At 44.7% G+C, this 15,493-nt stretch overlaps 1 protein-coding gene and 1 long non-coding RNA gene across 6 annotated transcripts in view; one reads left to right on the forward strand and one right to left on the reverse strand.

Moving 5' to 3' along the window:
- Nucleotides 1-15,493, forward strand: part of LOC132468235 (neurocalcin-delta A) — a 50,743-nt gene that overhangs the window by 20,021 nt on the left and 15,229 nt on the right. The window contains exon 1 of one of the 5 annotated variants that reach the window (XM_060065962.1): nt 333-709. The exons of 3 other annotated variants lie outside the window; for them this stretch is intronic. The gene's annotated coding sequence lies outside the window, so the exon portion shown is untranslated. Of the gene's footprint in view, nt 1-332; nt 715-15,493 lie in introns of those variants that run through there. One more of the 5 variants, XM_060065959.1, reaches the window with a different exon arrangement.
- Nucleotides 5,371-5,746, reverse strand: LOC132468241 (uncharacterized). Its single transcript, XR_009528184.1, has 2 exons — nt 5,626-5,746; nt 5,371-5,542 (listed from the first exon to the last, which is right to left on the reverse strand). It is a non-coding gene; the product is annotated as an uncharacterized LOC132468241 (long non-coding RNA).

Genomic DNA, 15,493 nt, shown 5'->3' on the forward strand with positions numbered 1-15,493 from the left:
GTGTGGGTATGTTTGAGTGAATGTGTTTGTGTGCGTGCACGCAAATGCTCTCGCATGAGTGTCTCTGTGTGTCAGATGACCTATTGAAAATAATTTCGGCGCAGTGTGGCCGTTTCCAAGGCAACGTAGGCTTCACTCTCTTTTCGTCTCTACTTCTCTCCCCCTCGTTCATTCTCTATCTCTCGCACACAAACACACACACACACACACACTCACACTCACTGGCTCTCTGTCTCCGCTACCCTCCCCTCCGTTCATGCCCCCCCCCCCCCCCCCCCCAGCCGGAGAGAGGTCATGTGACCGTGCTGACGTCAAGCCGGGGAGGCGGCTGGGGGGAGTGGGTTAGTTTGTTACTCAGCAGCTGAGAGCAAAAACCTCCTCGTTGGCTGGGAGTCGCCGGGAGTAGCTCAGTCTCTGCTCGCTTCTGCCTGAACCAGTCGTTCAGCCAGTCAGTCAATCCAGTGCCTGTTGCTTCCTTTCTTATCTCATCTCCTGCTGGGGTTTTCCCTCTTGTTCCCTCCCTCCCTCTCTCTCTCCCTCTCTCTCTCGCTCTCTTTTCTCTTTTCTCTCTCTCTCTCTCCTCCTTCATCGGTTGCTGCTGCGTCTGAGCCGTTGCTCGCCTGTTGCTTGTCACGTTGGTGCTCAGACTTTAGAGGGAGCGAGTGTCGGGTGATGGGCTGCTGAGACTCCTATTAGACAGAGCCAACAAGTAAGGTAAGCTCTCTCTCTCTCTCTCTCTCTCTCTCTCTCTCTCTCTCTCTCTCTCTCTCTCTCTCTCTCTCTCTCTCTCTCTCTCTCTCTCTCTCTCTCTCTCTCTCATATGCTCGTTTTCCTGTTGTGCACTGGGGCTGTAGCTGTTTGGGTTTCTCGTGCTGCCGTTTCTCTGTGAGCTTTCGCCTTCTGCTGCTTTTCCTTTCACATTGTTGCGAGAGTCACCGGCTTGTGCCAAAGGGAAGTGGGGTCCGTGCAAGATTCCGTGACGTGTGTGTGTGTGTGTGTCCTGGTAAGGTCAGGGGAAAAGTGAACACTAATGACTTTATTGATTCACAGCAATGACAACAAGAAGCTAATACAAGCAGTCTCATCTACCTTTTGCTACCCTTTTCACAGAAGAAAAACACACGTTTAGTTCTTGACATTAATTATGGGTCTGTTCATTATTGGCTTAATTGGATGCAGTGCATCCAACTAGTCGCGCAAATATACATATATATGACCATGATAATGCTGTGACATTCATGAATAAAAGCGACCCTATGTTAAAATGACAGAAACAGCAAGTAACTTTCCCCTAATGATGACCTGTGGAAGGGGTCCATCACAGACTCATCTAAGTTAAATGTCCTCACCGTGTGAAGTAGGTGAACGCTAAGAGAGACCTTGAGATAGAGCAGGCACTGTAGACAGTGTAGGCTTGCTTAAGGGGGAGTGTTGTGTGGGTGTTGGAGTGATGGGCAGCTCTACATCCACACAGCCCCGAACACACACATACTCACACAGCCAAAAGCATTGGTAATGTTAGGGTGGAGGTGTGGCTTATGTCGGGGTGGTGTTGGTAATGTTAGGGTGGAGGTGTGGGTTAGGTTTAGTGGTGGTGTTGGTAATGTTAGGGTGGAGGTGTGGCTTATGTCGGGGTGGTGTTGTGGGGTAATGTAGGGGTGGTCGTGTGGGTTATGTTAGGATGGAGGTGTGGGTTATGTTTGGGGAGGTGGTGGTGTTGGTTAAGTAGGGGTGGTGGTGTAGCTGGACAAAGCAAAGCCACAGCAGTTGATAAGACGTCTAAGACGATGGAGTGATGACTGCATATATGAGTGGGAGGGAGCATGGGGTCAGAGAGTGTGGGTGTTTTACTGGTGGTGGCTTTGGAAGATGGAGTGGGCTGGACCTCCCCCCTCGCGTCCTGCATGCGTCAGACAGTATGCTATTCCACATATGTGCCAAGCATTGTGGAGGCTATGCTTTGGGTTCTGAAATATTAATCAAATATCTTTGTCTGTCTCTCTGTCTCTGTCTGTCAATCTTCTCTCTCTGTCATCTCTCTCTGGCTCTGTCTTCTTTCTCTTTCTCTTTTTCTCTCTCTCCCTCTTTGTATATTTCCCTAGCTATCTCTGTATCCCTGAGGGCTCTCCTTCCTCCTCTAACTTAATGATGCTCAGACCAGCCAAGAGCCTGGTCCCTATCATGACAGCCCATTACTTTTTTATTGCCTGCTAGTTACTTATGTACTACAGAGCAACCAACCATCCTAGCAGTATTGGTAATGTACTGTATCAGTGTCAGTTGGTCTCAAGGCCAGATTACTTGCTTGTTTATTATTGAGTTTCCAGTGGTGCGTCAACGCATCATCACAGACCTTTTAAAATCATGTAAACACCGGGTCAGATACAAAGGTCAGGAAGTTATGTAATGCAAGAAGCCAGGGAAAGTTTCTCATTAGTGGTCATTAACGCTAACCATGTGTGGAGTGACGGTTGTAAATAGCGCTTTGGCACGGTACATATTCTGCCGGTTACACATGAGCCCCGAAGTATTAAATGCTTAAAGTGCATCTCCCAGGTTTTTATGCTCCGGTCAACCCATCTATTAGCCGAAGCTACAGAAGAAAGCAATTGAGTTGTGTGTATCTAAAGGAATGGCATGCTTCCTGTTGGGAAATGACTTGCATACAAACCACAAAAGGCTATTTTGGTAAAAGAGAAAGGGTGGAGCATTATAGAGCTTATGTCTGTCTTTCCTTTTTATATCAATTAAAATGGATATGCATTATATGCATCTAGGTTTTGCTTGTATTTCTCTGTTTTTGTGTGAGGATTAACGTGTGTGTTTATGTGTCCATACTCACCAGTGACCATATCCCTAGCTCCTTGTTTTTGTCACTGTGGACCGGCTGTGTACAGACACCATCTGCTGTGAGGAACACAGCTCTCCGACGTTACAGCTCATCCAATAACCGAGCATACAGCACTTTTGTCCATGTTTGTGTTTCTTGTCCACTTCTAAAGTTGTTTTGTTTGGTCCGGGCCGAGTCTGATACGGAGAGGAGTAGCATTTAAACCAAGCTTTGGTTGCTGTTGAACTCTCACTCTTCTGCTTTCATGCTGACATTTTACACATTTTTCCTTGATCAGGCGGGCAGTTTGGTTTGCAGCATTCCATCAGTGTTGCATAAGTCTCTGTGAATGGTGGCGTTGAAATGTGTGTTTTTACCAGGATTAATTCATTTAATTCAAATCCAGATGGTGACTAATCCTGGCCTATCAGCAATAATCCTTGTTAGTTGTTAGTGTGACTGTAGTGTATACTACGTCATGCCCACATTTTATGAACACTACTTCTAAAATGTTGGCTCCAACCATAGCTAGCGATTGGCTATACACTCCAAAACATGTCTTGTGTTTGGTCTGGGGCCGATGCGTCTGCATTGACATTTAAAATCAAACCAGGTGTGAAACCCACGCTTTGCATCGGAACCCTTGGGCGGCTATTGTCGTTGCTAGAGGAGTCTGATTTGCAGCGTTCACACCGGCCCTCACAAAAACAGATCACAACTAAACTATGCCGTGTTTGTATGTGTGTTTGTGTGTTCTGATACTGATGGTGATGTGTGTGTTTTCTGTGTATTTCCCCATGTAATGTGTTTTCTGATACTGGTTGTAGGTTATGTGTTCTGCTGGTAACGGTGTGTGTGTGTGTGTGTGTGTGTGTGTGTGTGTGTGTGTGTGTGTGTGTGTGTGTGTGTGTGTGTGTTATTCTCATGGTGTGTGTTCTGGTTCTGGTGATAGTGTGTGTGTGCTTGTGTTATTCTCATGGTGTGTGTTCTGGTTCTGGTGGTAGTGTGTGTGTGTGTGCTTGTGTTATTCTCATGGTGTGTGTTCTGGTTCTGGTGATAGTGTGTGTGTGTGTGTGTGTGTGTGTGTGTGTGTGTGTGTGTGTGTGTGTGTGTGTGTGTGTGTGTGTGTGTGTGTGTGTGTGTGTGTCGGTGTGTGTGTGTGTGTGTGTGTGTCGGTGTGTGTGTGTGTCGGTGTGCTTGTGTTATTCTCATGGTGTGTGTTCTGGTTCTGGTGGTAGTGTGTGTGTGTGTGTGCTTGTGTTATTCTCATGGTGTGTGTTCTGGTTCTGGTGATAGTGTGTGTGTGTGTGTGTGTGTGTCGGTGTGTGTGTGTGTGTGTGTGTGTGTGTGTGTGTCGGTGTGCTTGTGTTATTCTCATGGTGTGTGTTCTGGTTCTGGTGATAGTGTGTGTGTGTGTGTGTGTGTGTGTCGGTGTGCTTGTGTTATTCTCATGGTGTGTGTTCTGGTTCTGGTGATAGTGTGTGTGTGTGTGTGTGTGTGTGTGTGTGTGTGTGTGTGTGTGTGTGTGTGTGTGTGTGTGTGTGTCGGTGTGTGTGTGTGTCGGTGTGTGTGTGTGTCGGTGTGCTTGTGTTATTCTCATGGTGTGTGTTCTGGTTCTGGTGGTAGTGTTTGTGTGTGTGTCCAGGCGGGAGCGGATCAGCCAGTAGTGAAAGAGCGCTGTAGCAGCTTGTGTGTGTGTGGGAGGTGATTAGCTGTGCTGTGCTGCTGCCATTGTGTTTTATCTGCTCTGCTCTTAGTACAGAGAAAAAAAAACGCTGCTTGTAGATCAGCTCTGTTCAGACGATACTCGTGCACGCATGTGCATATGTGTGTGTTTGTGTGTTGGATAGAAATCTTGTGTGTGTATATGTGTATGCCAAGTCTCAAGGTGGGCGGACGGGTGGGTGGCACAAGTGCGTGAGTGTGTGCTTTTCTATGTGGGCACAGTACTGAATGTGTGTCCCTGGGATATTTTTTCATATCTATACAGCAATAGGACATCTAGTAATGTGTGGGTTTGAATACCTTTAAAGCCAATTTACTGAGTCAACGTTCATGCAGATTTTGAATTAGGAGTTCACATGTTGACGTATTATCGGCAGTGTATCAGGGAAGGGACGCTGAAACGGCTTCATCTTAAGATTGTGCTGTGCCTCTGCATGTGTGTGACAACGTCAGCTCCAGCATCTGTACGTTCTACTGCCAAACACACACAGACACCTAAGCAACTGAGTCCGGGTTTGCTGTATCAATGATCAGCATACTCTGGTATGTACCAGCAGCGTACCCTGGTAGGTACCAGCAGCGTACCCTGGTAGGTACCAGCAGCGTACCCTGGTAGGTACCAGCAGCGTACCCTACTGTGTACTAGGGTTGGGAAATTTGAATTTTTAAATTATTGAATTTATCTTCAGTGTGTATTGGCCAATCTGATTTGTCTTGACACGATTGAGATTCAGCCTACGTATAACATGCGCGCAAACTCACAGCCAGACACAAAAACTCCTTCTAATTCAAGAGCAGCTTTTCCTTTAATGACATAGAAAAGAAAGATTAGAAAGAAAATAAAACTGAAACCTATTTTTCGCATGCTTCCATATTGTGTTATAATGCAAGCTGCATTGATTATTGCATTGTTCATAGAAAGTCATATTTGTGACAAAAGCTTTCTCTCTTATGAAATATTAGATAAGTTAATTCATCTGTTGATGTCTTTAATGATCATCACAAAAGTAGGAAGTGATTAGCAAACTCTGAGTAGCAAACCCAGAACTAAACTAAACTAAAAACTAAACTAAAAAATCACGCATGGAAATGTACATAAAAAAAATTGTTGCATTGATAATCACTTCAGAATCTAATCGTTGACCTCATAATCGGAATCAAATCGAATTGTGAGGTGCCAAGAGATTCCCACCCGTACTGTTTACCAGTAAATATCCTGGTAGGTAAAAGCAGCGCACCCTGGTATGCACCAGCAGTGAACCCTGGTGTGTACCAGCAGCATACTCTGATATGTACCAGCAGCATGTGTGTACCAGCAGCGTACCCAGGTCATCATGGTCCTTTAACATCCTGTGCTATTCTGTGTTATGAGAGTCTCATGGAACCCCAATGGAAAATGAACTGAAGGCAGTTTATGTAACTCCTGATTGATGACATTACTTTCAGGGGATTGCTGGTACAAAATGAGGAGGGAGAAAGCAATGTTCTTTTTTAGGTTCTGACTCTGGAAACTTATTTTATCAGGTGCAAATAGCTGCCCTTCCTTCTGTTACATTTTCAGTGCCTGCTAATCTATATCAAGGGGGGAGTGTTGTCCATCTCCCTTTGATGTAAAGGATTCTTCTTTTTTTTTTCAGAACTATTTGTATTACAGTTCAAACAACATAGAATACAGTCCGTCTCGCTCATACAGTATGAAGTACAATCTTACATTAATGCAATGAATCAGAATCAGAATCAGAAAGGATTTAATTGCCAAGAAGGGTTTTACACCCACCAGGAATTTGGCTTGGTGAATAAGGTGCATACATTAAGACAATAACAATGAACAATGAACAAACAGTGATATATATATATATATATATATATATATATAACACAATATAAACAAGCAGGGACATAAGTGATCAATTAAAAATAGGATAAAATAGAATTGTACAATTACTAACTTGATCCTCTGTTAAATCTTTAACATAGTTCATGAACAGTCTCCAGATATTTTCAAATTGTTTCTGTTTAGCTTTCAATATGTAAGTTATCCTTTCTAAAGGGAGGCATGACAACATCCGTCTGATCCATTGAGTTGTGTTTGGTTTATTAACCTTTTTCCATAACATTGCAATGCATGTTTTGGCATACAGCAAGCCGAGGTCTATGAATGCTCGTTCATTTTTACTATAGTTTTGTTTTTCTGGGTAGAAGCCTAACAGAAAAAGCTTAGGGTCTAGTCAATTTTGTTTTGAAATGATCTTCTCAAGTATTTCTCGTACCTCTTCCCAGAACGTTTTGATTTTTCTGCATTGCCATATACAATGAAACAATGTTCCTTCAAATTCCATTAAAATCAACAGGTGTCACATATGTCCATTTATACTGTATCAGTTTAAGACGTACATTTATAGACTTAATGTGAGCACCAGCACAAGCTACAATCCGATCTTGATCAGAAAGATGCAAAAATCCCCCCCCAGGCATTCAACTTATACTTTGAACTTTCAGGTGAGTAAGATATCATCAATTTGTGATACTCTGATATAATACCCTTTTTCAAACTCTTTTGTCTTAATTTTTGCCAAATCTGCGTGTAGGGGTCTAGTAAGTGCATTGTCTTGATTTACTTTAACAAAGCTTCTTAGTTGTTGGTACTTGAGAAAGTGTTTTCTATCAAGATTAAATTTAGACCTCAACTCATCAAAAGACATCATGACACCCGACTCTGTCAAATAAAGATCTTTTATCGTTTTGAGTCCCTTAGAGTTCCATAATTGAAATGTTGCATCCGATCTACCTCGTATAAAGAACTGGTAACCCCATATTGGATTATATAATGATAATGATTTTGGTTCTTTTAAATATTTGTTTACATCATACCATATCATATGTTTTACAATTGGATTTTTTTGTTTGTTCTGTCGTTTTTTTCTGTGTCTGAGTGTATGTATAAGGGAACAGGTACTTTTAGACCTTCGGATTCCAATTTCGCTCCAATGAGGGGTATAGTTTGTTGAAAAATAGAGCATAATAGACCTCAGCTGCACAGCCCAGTAGTACCATAGTCATTTTAATCCTCCTCGATCAAATGGTAAATATAACAACGACAAACAAAGTCTTGCCCTTCTATTGTTCCATATGAATCAACAAATATTTGTTAAATTTTTGAAAAAATCCAAGATCTTGTCCTCCAGTGTTTTATTTTGTGACTCGAGCGTGTGCACTTTAGCTTGCAAGTCAACAACGTCATCCTCAGCACTTGCAACACCCGTTCGGTACAGTCACTTATCTCCTTCATCATATTTTCAGGTAAGTTCACCTTCTCCGCTGGCCTCCTCCGCCGCCATGTTGTCTTTGTTAGCTTGCTTTGCTTCGCTACGAACACGGTAGTCCGTTAACTTTGGCTGCGTAGGAGACACTTGGCCCATGTTTTTGTCACCCCTCGGCATCGCAGCATACACTCCAACACTGTTCGATAAAATGTTGTTGCAATGAGAGAGTTTTCAGTAGAAATTATAGTAGCAAAAGCAGAGCACTGTGAAACGCGTCTTCCTACATGGCTGCCATAACCGGAAGTCCGATGTAAAGGATTCTACTCTGTATTTTATACAAACCTATTAATTCAACATACATAATTTCTGCACCGGCTCTGCACACATAGCGGCCCACTGCAGACACATTTGGGTTGGTTTTAAGTTGGAAGATGTGTAAGCTGAGGGGCTCTAGTCTCTAGAACATATATCCGTCGTTGAAGGCTAAGGGCTCTTTAAACAAATGTTTAAGTCGTGCTTCAGGAGGTGATTAACAGTGTGACTCTATGGACCTCGAGTTGTGAGGTAGAGTGTGAGGAGTGGAAGGCTCGGAGGGACCAGGACCAGGATCTATCATTACACAAACAGCTATCCACCAGATGACCGTTACCTGGAGTTGAAGTGAAGCACCCGACCGGTCTGCACCGGGGTTCAGAAGGCTTCGCTCGCTCGGGTTCGGGACGGTCACGACAGGGGGTTGTGATTGCTGTTTTTGAGAACCACAATGGGATTTCCTTTTTTGGGTAGTCATAACAACGTCTTAGTTGCTGCGTTAGTATCGGGAATTTTGCATTCATTCAACATGAGAGCCTGTCTTGATTGTGGGGGAAACGGTTGAATGACTGAATGATTTCTGAGGTTATAAACAGCGCTCAGCAGCAGCAGCAGCAGTGTCTGAGAGGTCGGGCCCCACGTGGCTCTCGCTGATGTGAAGCAGAGCGGAGCCCCGCATGGCGCACAAAGACATTAGCCCTGTTTCAGAAGAAATACGTCAGACATAATTCTTGACTGGACATTGAACACATTGTACGGCTGCCCTTTTACCCTGTTTAAATCAGAGTTAACACGCCTTCACGTGACCCTGGACCAGGAGTGTTCCCTGCCTGGTGGCGTGCGGTTTATGCAGATGGATAGATGGGACTTGCGCTGGTTCTTCAAACTATATTTTACTTAAACCTTTATTTCCTGTGTGCCGGAATAAATTGAGAGGCAGGAGAGAAGTTTGTCGGGATGCATAGACGAGGTCCAGGCCAGAAGAGTGGGGCGGTGCCTCGGTCTGGGGGGAGAAGCCCAGCTAGGGAGCGATTCGCAGGGCCTGTCTTTGGCAGGGCCTGTCACTGGCAGTTTGAGTGGACAGCTGGTCGGCCAGACTCATTGTCATCCCCCCATTGGCCATTTCTATGTGAGGGTCAAAGGTCCCCCAACTGAGCCACAACCCCACCGGGGTGAACCGGACTCTTAAAGGATTGCCTCTATTGTGACTATAGGGTTTCATAAATAGTAGGACACACACACACACACACACACACACACACACACACACACACACACACACACACACACACACACACACACACACACACACACACACACACACACACACACACACACACACGCATTGGGCAGCGTTGTGAGGAGCAGCTCCCATGCATTGGTTTGGGAAGCAGTGGGAAACAGATGTTTTATTTTTAGCCTACACAGAGGAATGCACTTTCGCAGTGATGTCATGGAGCTTTTATGTGCCCTGGACTATGAACCCACAGAATGTTCAAAATGAAATATAATATCGGACAAAGAAAAATTGTTTATTGGTGCATCCCATGAAAATGACAAACAAAGTTATTATCATGAGCAATATATAACAGAAACGTGGATGGCTAATGTGAGTTGCCTTTCTTGCCAGTAGGAATAATGCTCTGTTACTAATTCCCATGAATTCACATGTATTTTTTATGTTTTTGGGATACATACAGATGTGGTGATAAAAAAGGATAAAAAGCATCAAATCCAAACATTGATTTCAGCAGTTATAGTCTGAATACCGTATTGAATATACCTGTAGCAGTGTGTTTGAGGAATACACCAGCTCTGCAGGTATGCTAACTTCATCACTTAACACTCCTTAATAACCTGCTCATATGGGCCCAGAGGGATTTCCTATTCGGATTTTAATCTTCAGATTGTAAGGGGCGGTTAACTATTTGTAGTAGCATATATATTTTAGCACTTTTTTTCCATCATTCTCTTCATCACTTTTTTATTCAGTGGCAAATGAATATCTTGTTACTAATGTGTGTGTATATCGGTGAATGCATGTTTTTTTGTTCGGTTGCATCTTTCAAAGCTATGTTGCTCTCCATTTAGGGAACACTGATCTCGTTTATCTTTGTGTATTTCCATAAGGAAATCTTACTTGTTACGTTTTCATCAGTATTCATTCAAACCTCAAAACTATGTATAAATTCCTGCCTTCCTGCAGTTTCCCTTATTCAAGCATAAATATCTTTCTTTTCATGTTTCTCACAAGAAAAAACACATGGCAGCTATCACCACGCTTGCTGCGACCAGAGCGTCTCTTATAGTGTGGGTTCAGCTTTGAACCGGTCCTCTGAAGCTGTCCTGAGAGCTGTCGTTAATGAAGAGGGTATCTGCGGGAGAACAAGTGCTGTGTCTCATACCTCCACGTTTTGCCGTTGTTGTGCTCTCTTGTGGTACTGTACTTGCTGTGCGCTGGGGATCCATACATAGCGCCGCCCGTGATGTGGGCTTTAAATAGCTCTGCTGGCTGGGTTTGCAATGATGCAGGCGGATGGAGAATAATGTAGGCATGCTTTACACAAACAAAAATAAAAGCGTGTACATGCTCGTACCAGGCAGCATATGAGATGTAAGTGTAATACTCCTACGAGCGTATGCTTCAATACTGCCACCCTCCCGTTTCCTCCCCCAGACGCGCCTCTTCCACAACTTTTTTTTAATTACGATTTATTTCTGCATATTTATGCTTTATTATAGAGTGAGATAGAGAGGAAGGGATGGGAGATAGAGGGGAGGACATGCAGCAAATGACCACGGGCAGCACTCGAACCCGGGTCGCTGCGCTCAAGACTGAGCCTATATGGAACGCGATCTACCCGGGGAGCCACCGGAGCGCACACATCCACAACTTTTTAACTGTTGGAATCAGGATTTCTTAACCCCGCTTGGCAGTTGGTAGACGATACGTTCGCCAGACCAATGCCATGTCAGTTTCGCTTGTGTTGCCATGTGTTCCAAATGTGATGCAACTAAGGTTAAACTTGGTCAGCTGATTTCTGTTTGCATGGTTCACCTTTTGACACCCTCATAAATCACAGTTTCATAAAACATTGCGGAGAAGCAGCATCCATGCATGCCAAAAAAACATATATTCTTTTCTAAGAAAAACAAACTGAAGGGACTGAATGTGAAGAGTGTGAAGGATGATGAAAGTTATATAGTGTTTCCTCTCTCACTCACACTCTCTCTCTGTAATGTTACCATCATCACGTGAATACAGAACGCATCGTACATGAGCCTCGCTTGCTAACAACTATGGTTTGAAGAAAACAAACCTGAATGTAGAGTGCAGCCGTGAGCACTCTATCTGGAAACACGACCCAAGTTCTCATGAAGACAGAATGCTTTGATCATAAAACGTTGAGCTTAAATTAAATTGCACCGCAGCACTAGCTTAGTTCAAGAGCATACGAATAAAAGCAATATTCTGGATGTCGTGATCACCAGAAATGAAAATAATCAGTCGTTATCAGTAGATAACCTGTTTGTAACAGTGGGGGATCACGGCAATGTTGTTTGTGTTAGAATTTGCGATTTTGGTCGCGAATTGTCACTTTTGTCCACACTCGTATAAAGACCATACTTTGTCTGATAAATGTGTATAAAGCCTATGGTCTGTACTTGCGTAATTACGGTAATATCTCTCTGGGGTGGGTTCGGAGTCGCGGAGGGGGGAGCGGATCATCACCTCGTCTCTCATATTCACCCCGGCTAGGGATGTGCTGTCGCAACGCCCAGGGGGCCAAGAGACGGTTCTGACGTGGGAGAGACGCTGGGATCACTTGAATTGAGAGTGCGGGGGGTGGGGGAGAAACTGTAGGAAAACAGCAATAAAGCTACTGAAGGAGAGGAAAGATGAATGGCTGGCAGATGGAGGTGAGAGAGGGGGAGGATGTGAGAGGGATGGAAGTGTGAGGAGTATGCACGGTTACAGAGGCTGTAATCAGCCAGTTAAGTGAGACTTCTACACACTAATGAGGTGTCATCGCTCTCCTACAGAGAAACATCCAAACGCATCCAAAGTGTGTGTGTGCGTGTGTAATGTGTGTGTGTGTGTATGTGTTTGTGTGTGTGTGTGTGTAACTAATATATTCTTGCTACGTCGGCAACATTTCTGGGATATTGAAGACAAGACCAGGGTCTCCATGCAGCACATCTAATCGGAACAATCTAGAAAATCCTACTGTGGTCGATGATGATTTTGTTTGTCACTCTCCACCTGCACATGGGATAGTTTCATGTTGAGCACTGGAGGGCAGCTTGGTGGTTCACCATGTAAGTCCCCACGTTTCAAAACCCTCGATTCCATCCTGTGGTCATTTGCTTCATGTCATTCCCCCTCTCAACCCACTGTGCATCTAAGCATTTCTGTCTATGAGGGCAAAAAAAACACACATTATTTCCCATCACAAGTTTCATCATAGAACCAGGTTGCTTGTCGAGGGTGATCAGCAGAATGAGAGGTGACAACTTGTTCCTTTTTGTTGTTTGTTCCAGTATGCCATTTCCTGTTTCTAAATGTCTCTCTGGCCACAGGATGCAGAGTTGGTTTGTGCACATCCCCTGGGGCTCTACTAACGTCTTTGAAACTCTCTGGAGTCTGCCCTGAAACTTCTTTTTATTCAGTATTCCACTTTATCTCTTTCTCACACTATTATTACTGGCTTCCTGACTGTTATCCTATGTTGCTATATTGAATTCTCTGTAAGCTACCATCGGTGCTCTCTGCAAAAATGTGTTCAGCCCACAGGAAGCTCTGGTCTAGGTATTAGACGTAATGATGTCATCTTCCTAGTAACCCGAGTTTACGGAACACTCGATTTCCTTCATTTGGAGCCAGGTCGGCACGTCAGTTTGGCAAAAGAGTTGTAAAGTGATCATGCTGATGCTGATAACTTCAACAAGCAACGGCTACAACAACAGACCCAGATATATGTCTCCTTCCTCCTGTGCAGTTCTATTTTACACTGCCTGGCCCCGGGTAGTGTGTGTGTGTGTGTGTGTGTGTGTGTGTGTGTGTGTGTGTGTGTGTGTGTGTGTGTGTGTGTGTGTGTGTGTGTGTGTGTGTGTGTGTGTGTGTGTGTGTGTGTGTGTGTGGTGGGTGGTTAGCCGTCCGTCCAATTAGCGTGGTCCAATGATCCGGTTCCAGGCCGGCAGAGGCTCCACCCACCCAGGAGCAAGACAGACGGGGAGCCAAACAAATTTGTCACGACCCAGGAGTACAAACCCGGGGTCACATCCTGTTGGACAGAGAGAGAGAGAAGGGAAGAAGAGCAGAGACTCCACACAGGAATGCACCCAGGGCCTGGTTCTCACATACATCCACCAAAATAGCTGTCGCATTTGCATCGGTTGAATGGAAAAAATAACATACAGAGCGTTTATCGGAAATTACTACTTCAAGGGGATTAATGGCCCTTCTCTGCTCCCTGAGCCTCATGCATGGGATGATTAACAGTTAGGTTGGATTATACAACTGCTGCACCGATAACGCAAAACTTTGGTCGGGGAGAGCCAAACCTTTGGTGGCTTGGTCTGACAACTCGTAGCCTTTTTCTTGCGGGGGATTTTGATGGTTTGTTGGTCTCAAAGGATCGTCATGCACGGCTACGGCCCTCATCCTATCGGCTCTGTTTCCATGGTAACCTAACGAAGCGATACGCAGGGCGGTTATAAAAAACCCTGCATGCGCTTAATATGTAAGATAGATTTATACTGCTACCACGGCCATGGCAGAGGCTCGTCTGTCGCAAGAAGCAGACAATAACATAATAAATAACTACAAAACACCCTCTAGTGGACGTTTCTATGGAAACGTGCTACTCTGCGTATTTTACTTCATCTTGTTAGTCTATTGGGAACGGCTTAAAAGGTTGATGTAAAAAAGGGTCTGGGAGATGAATGACGGAGGTGCACTGGAGCAGTGTCCGGTCGGGCGGCCTGTGGTCTGCAGGCTGTCAATGTGGTGCCGCATGTGGATCCGTTTAGAAGCTCGGACCAGGGAGAATCAGCACGGTCGTTGTGCATTCATAACATCTCACCTCTTTTCTATTATGTCAGGGCTTTCTTTCTTTATTGTTGCTCTCATGCACAAACTCCTTCCTCGGTCCACTACTCCGTTTTTGCTCCTCTTTTGTTGTCCCTGGGCTCCATTGTTCTAGAGACAATAGACACCAGCCAAGCTGCGCCACACAAAGAATACTAATAGGAGGACGGATTCCTCACGCACAGAGAGGAGAAGAACACAGCACAAACCCTTAGGTTACCCTCACACACTTAAAACTGGTGTTATTTGTGCCCTGTGCAACTTCCACCATGGCCCCTGTTCCAATCCACTTAAACATTTTTGCTTCAATTTCTTGTATTGCAACGTCGAGAAGCAATGCGCCACACAATGACAAACGCTAGGCTATTTTTAGCATTCATTGGAGAGCCAAGGCTGTCCTCCTCAGTCTCATGTCAGTGAGGAGGAAGGATCTTGTCCCACATCTGGAGCAGCCCACAGCCCTGCAGGAGTGTTCAGCACTGTGCTAATGACAGAGGGCCGGCCCAAGCACTGGTGTGTTGCCCTCTAAGCCGGGTTACTGCTCATGGTTCATCACCAAGGGGAGCCCGGTTGGTCAGGGGCCAGTAAGAAGTCACGCTGAGACAGCACAACCTTAAATTCACTGTCCCGATCGGGCTGGCGCTTAGACATTTTATATATATTTAAAAACGAAAAAAATGTGCATGATAAAATCAAAGACCTCCAGTGTTCATCCATTGGAACAAAGCCTGTGCCAATGATGGCTTGTCATTGGCACGTGCCATAATATTGTGACACAGGCAGCTACAGAGATGGCTGTCAGCATGGGAGAGAGTCTGTCGTGTTGGTTTGAATAATGATTAAACATATCAGTCAAAAATTATTTGGTTTTGTGTTCTGACGCTGATAAGAATTACTTTGAACGGTGTCAGTCAAAATGGTGGTCACATTTTTTACTAAGATCCCTGCTACCCATCAATGCCTGGGGCTTGGAAACAGGGAACCATTCTCTGGTACAGCACAACTGTAGTCACCACAGAGGGGTTTTGAACCCTTGCTGGGTTAGCTGTGCTGGCTGTGATGTTTCTTCATCACAAAGAAAGGAATATTGGACAGATCCTGCCTTGCCCATAGAGAAATACACTAGAGGCTAGAGGAGGGGAGGCAACCCGTCTGGGGTGGGGATCCTTCCCCAGAAAATGTGTGTAACATTTTGATTCTTCTTTCCAATCCGCAACCACCGCCGTGTCTCTGTGGGCATCACAGGTGTTCACAGTTGTTGGAGCTCTTGAT

The sequence above is a fragment of the Gadus macrocephalus genome, chromosome 11, assembly GCF_031168955.1.
Source record: "Gadus macrocephalus chromosome 11, ASM3116895v1".
NCBI lineage: Eukaryota > Metazoa > Chordata > Actinopteri > Gadiformes > Gadidae > Gadus > Gadus macrocephalus.